Here is a 6,527-nt window from a genome sequence, read left to right as displayed (position 1 = left end):
ACTTATTTCACATTCCCATGCAATCGTATAGACCATTCATATTAATTCCTATACTTATCACAATACATGTATTCACACAATCATTTAACACATATTGTAATATATATCACATATACCCAAATCAAACATATGCCTATGATCATAAATTAATGCATTATAATATAGGAAATAGACTCGTCGTAAGTCTTATTTCCATTAAACATCATAAACTAACTTGTATGCACTCACCTGGCCTCACTAGTCCATTCCAATCTCTTATCTTCCCTTTTTATCGATCTTACTTGTCAATGATTCCGGAACTCGTTTAGGCTTTGAATCTACATAGTAATTCATTGATACTTATCAGTATACTAATTAGTATATTCTAAACTATCATTTCTTAGGCTAAAAGAAAAGCCATTTCATCTTTTAATGGAGGCATGCATCGATGCACTCCTGATGCATCGATGCACTGAGGGCATTCGATGTTCATTTTATTAGAAATGCATCGATGCACTCCTTATGCATCGATGCACTGACGACATTCGATGTTTGTATTTAAATTAATGCATCGATGCACTTCATATGCATCGATGCACCTTCAACAAATTTCTGGGATTATCATTGATACATCGGTGCATAATGAATGTGCATCGATGCACATTGCCCAGAAATGTCATTTAAGCACGAAAATCTCTTCTTACTCTACTTGACACTTTATATTTCCCCTATTTTAATATCCCTAACTTGCATACTCTTACTTAAACTAATTATTATCCATTAAATACTTCTAAAACTTAGAAATCTAATTCTCCATATAGAATTTAAGAATCTAACCCAAATTCCAACATGTTCTAATTTGAATTCTAACACCTCATACTTCTTAGTTAGCTTTATGACAAGTCAAATCCCACTTTCAATTCTTATTATGAACTCTACTTCAAGATTTCACTTTTCTACTTCATTTCTTTAATTCTTCATATACTCCTCATCTTATGGTTTTAAGATAATCTAAGCTTTCCTTAAGCTTAGTTTTTATCTAAGGATCAATAAGCAACCTTAAATTCATCAAGAATTTGATCCACAAGAAAACTCACCTTTAGCTTGGCTCTCCCACGTATGAAGAAGAAGAAAGGAGAAGAGAACTCTGGATGTTTCTCATTTCCCACGTTTATATCACCTTTAAAAGAAAGATAAAAAAAATCTTTCTGGTCAAATGACCATTTAACCCTTAACTTCTTTTAATAATTACTAAATAACCTTCATCATATATTTCCAATAATCATTAAATTATTTCATTCTTATACGTTAATCACCAAATTCTGAAACTTTTCAATTTAGTCACTAACCCGATATTGCGGATGTTACAACTCTCCCCTCCTTATAAGAAAATTCGTCCTCGAATTTTCACTGCACATCTTAATAAGAACATATCTTCTAATGTTCTTATGTTGCTTCCCTGACTTATTCTTTCTTGTCATCATCAGAAACTTACTTTTCAATCCTTTAGTTTTCCAACTATCTTTTTCGTTTATACATTCATCTTCTGTTGCTTATCATATAAACAATAACCAGTAATACCAATCCATTGTTGTCTTTTCTCTCATTCGATTATGCATTTTTCCTTTGACCTTTCTAAAATTCTATATAATGTAACTCATCACGTTGACAGTAATATCCATCTCATCACTCTATATCATAAATCCATCTATTTCTTCATAACTCTCTAATTACCTTATAACCATACCAAACTTGTATTTCGTCATCATTTGACCAAAACACAACTTTAAATATTCTTCAATTGTGATTAAACATATACTTTAATGAGTCAAACAATATTTTCACATCACCTTGTACACTTTTCGTTTTTCTATATCGAACTTATCATTTACACTTCCATACAAATCCTCACTTCATTCACTATATCACATTTACGTAATCAAAATATACAACTATATCCAATACAATTTCATCACAAAATCTTGTTAGTCAACGCTAACTCTTTCATTCTAAAGTACAAATCCTTATCATCTCCACACTCTTTCTTATACACAATACTATCCCTTTGTTTCAAATTCATAACTCTGATTCCATTCATATAATGTTACTTATCCTGTAGACAGTAACATCAATTCTTATCACTAAAAATCAAAAATCAATCAATTGATTTCTTTCCTCATTTTCTAATTAATTCTCCACATTCCAAACTTTTACTCATTCTTTCATCATTGTCTGTATTACGATACATATAATCTCTTCATATAACCTTACATACTTTTATTACTTCTAATCAAACTTATAATCTGCACTTCCTTATAACCCTTTATCATATTTAATCATTTAAACACCATCTTTTCATTTATTTATCCATTTATCCTTTTATTATCAAAATCTTCTTATATACAAATCATATATTTCCTTCCATGTTCACATACTATTGTCTTATCATTTATTTTTATCTCTGTGTAACCATCTTCATTGCATCCTCATAACTTTGATATCCCTATTTCTTCTACCGGTCTTTATTCTTTATCATCTCTTGTATTTGTATTTTCTTCTTTAAAGCCATTTTTTAAAACATACCAATGCTTATCTCTTTGCCTACATCATATCGGTATGATCAAGATACATAACCACATCCAGATTCATATCATATTTGATTAACTCCACTTTATCTTTCCTCCGATCTTATAACTCTAGCACCTTTACTCTGACAGCTAGATAATAACTTTTGTTCAATCTAGGGCACAAGTCCTATTATACCAATCATATACATCCTTTCCAATCTAAATTATCTCAAAATTCGCTTACTCAACTTATCAATTTCACCTCTATTCTCATACATTCTGAAATTTCTTTTGTTCAAACTCATCATTCTGACTTCCTGTGTCCTATAATCTAATCATCGATATACACATTCTCAAACTCTTCTTATCAATCCTCAGCTTTACTTAAATATACAAATTCTTACTTCCTTTTCCTTTACTATACCACATTACTATGATCCAAATATGCAACTGTATCCATATCCATTGCAGATTTGGTTATCATATCCTGACAATATCTTATAATCTTATAATTCCAGTACATTTTTATCACATACTCTAGTTAGCCAATGCTAACTCTTTCCATCTTAACTGCAAACCCTTATCATAAACATACTCTTGTTTATGCGCAATACTATCACTTCGTTTCAAACTCATAAGCTCTGACTTTATACATCTTATACACTTGTCACTGATGCACTTATCCTTAAGTTCTTCTATACGTACTCACCACGTCATTAGATCTTTTTAACATTCTTATGGTGACACGTGTTCACCATATTCTATCTTATCCACATAATAACAAAACTATTCTATATCGTGTTTCCGATTCAAAATAATGAAAACTTTATATCATTATTCATATATGATTTCAGCTTTCTAAAATCAACTTTTGACCTTACTAGGCATTTCCTGAGGTGTCCGCTCTTCATCCTGCCTGGCCAGGGCAGGTGAATAGCTATCACAATCAGGAATATCACCTTTCACTTACTTCGAAATTATCACGATCGGATTTCTACTTTATTAAACTATTCTTATTCTATTAGCAAGACAACATATTCATTAAACTATCAGATCAGAAATTTTTCAATCTATGTTGGCATGTACACCTTTTATGACACTTTGGACTTCAGTTTATGCCGAGAATCGGCTAAACCTTAGCTCTGATACCATTAAATGTAACACCCCCAACCCGTATCCGACCCAGATACGAGTCTGAAGTGTCACATTGACTTTCAAACATTTATTCGTATAAAATAGTGAGTAATTTAAAAACTTTGATAACATTTAACTTATTCAAAACGTTTACAAAATATATCAGAGTTCATACAATTTATATCTTTAGACTACATGCCAACTACACTCTATAACCAGTACATATATATTTTCTGATATGACATTTGGTAAGGAGAACTGACCTGTCTTGCTTCGCATTACTCTTTACTCTTCTCGAAACCTACGTGTGAAACAATCACATGCTAAGTCGAAGACTTAGTGAGGCATAAAAACTTATAATGCACTTTATAACATATATCAATACATGCATGTTATGTTCTATCATGTTATACCAAATTACATGCTTTCTTCGTATCATATAAAATCATATCAGATTAATTACAGTAAATACATACATACACATAACTCATCGTTAACAGTTTATCATGTAATCACATACTTTTATGTTTAACCTTTCCAATCAAACACTATACACACACAACATCATATCATTTCTATAATATTTATCATACCACTAACATATATTTGTTCATATCTCTGGATTAGCCCATGTACATATGTGAGAACTATAGGTATGTGAGTTTATGGAGGTTGTGGACTAATGCTGTCACCACAGCTCATATAAATGCACCGAAGTGCCACATAGAATTGCACCGTAGTGCCGCGTAGAATTGCACCGTAGTGCCATATAATAATGTCCATAAGGACCACATATCATTCCTTAAGAATCATATACATATGCTAGGGATCAAGTATGTGTCTCACCAGACTTCACACATGTTCCAAAGAATACATATATGTCCCGAAGGACCACAATGTCCCGAAGGACCACATATCATTCCTTAAGAATCATATACATATGCTAGGGATCAAGTATGTGTCTCACCAGACTTCACACATGTTCCAAAGAATATATATATGTCCCGAAGGACCACATAGACCCTCGACTCTTGGCATGCCAACTATACCCCTAGCTCTCATGACACATAACATGGGCATTGTCATTTAACAGTTCACATTACTTGTCATTTCTCTTCTGTCACATACCATATGTATGTGTAACCATGTATTCCATATCATATCACATGTTCATATAATCTCATAGCTTCTTTCACATACATGTAATCACTTAGTCTATTTTCATATAATTCTTTTCACTTCTCATATGATTTTATATTCATATCTCACATATTTCATATAGTCACTTGGCTTATTTCATTTCATATTGGGCATGTCTCATAGCATATATCACACATGCATATAATCATGTAACATATATAATAACCTATATCCATTTCATGTATCCATGCACATATCAAAATCATAAATCAAATAACATTGTATTATTACATACTTTGTTCCATAGCCATATATTTACATATCTTATACTTACCTAGTTTACTCTATTTCACACATAGTCACATAATCACGTAATATACTTACGCATAGATCATTTTCATACCTAAATCATATAACACCTAATTCTTCCTCATAAAGTTATATATTATATTCATATAATATCATATTATCCTATAAGTAAATACTTATCTTATGGTTTGGTATCATCATTTATACTAAATTCCCTTCACTAATATATTATTCTCATATTACTCTATAGTCTAATCTTATTTAACTCATCACCTTTCTCATGTAGTCATATAAATCTATTATATAAATTCTTATAATTGATCACTTATACTATTAACATGTATGGCCACTTATCATATAACCTATTTCACATTCCCATGCAATCGTATAGACCATTCATATTAATTCCTATACTTATCACAATACATGTATTCACACAATCATTTAACACATATTGTAATATATATCACATATACCCAAATCAAACATATGCCTATGATCATAAATTAATGCATTATAATATAGGAAATAGACTCGTCGCAAGTCTTATTTCCATTAAACATCATAAACTAACTTGTATGCACTCACCTGGCCTCACTAGTCCATTCCAATCTCTTATCTTCCCTTTTTATCGATCTTACTTGTCAATGATTCCGGAACTCGTTTAGGCTTTGAATCTACATAGTAATTCATTGATACTTATCAGTATACTAATTAGTATATTCTAAACTATCATTTCTTAGGCTAAAAGAAAAGCCATTTTCATCTTTTAATGGAGGCGTGCATCGATGCACTGAGGGCATTCGATGTTCATTTTATTAGAAATACATCGATGCACTCCTTATGCATCGATGCACTGACGACATTCGATGTTTGTATTTAAATTAATGCATCGATGCACTTCATATGCATCGATGCACCTTCAATAAATTTATGGGATTTATCATTGATGCATCGGTGCATAATGAATGTGCATCGATGCACATTGCCCAGAAATGTCATTTAAGCACGAAAATCTCTTCTTACTCTACTCGACACTTTATATTTCCCCTCTTTTAATATCCCTAACTTGCATACTCTTACTTAAACTAATTATTATCCATTAAATACTTTTAAAACTTAGAAATCTAATTCTCCATGTAGAATTTAAGAATCTAACCCAAATTCCAACATGTTCTAATTTGAATTCTAACACCTCATACTTCTTAGTTAGCTTTATAACAAGTCAAATCCCACTTTCAATTCTTATTATGAACTCTACTTCAAGATTTCACTTTTCTACTTCCTTTCTTTAATTCTTCATATACTCCTCATCTTATGGTTTTAAGATAATCTAAGCTTTCCTTAAGCTTAGTTATTATCTAAGGATCAATAAGCAACCTTAAATTCATCAAGAAT

Source organism: Hibiscus syriacus, unplaced genomic scaffold (assembly GCF_006381635.1).
Source record: "Hibiscus syriacus cultivar Baekdansim isolate YM2019G1 unplaced genomic scaffold, ASM638163v2 tig00117056_pilon, whole genome shotgun sequence".
Lineage (NCBI taxonomy): Eukaryota > Viridiplantae > Streptophyta > Magnoliopsida > Malvales > Malvaceae > Hibiscus > Hibiscus syriacus.
This window is presented reverse-complemented; position numbering follows the sequence as displayed.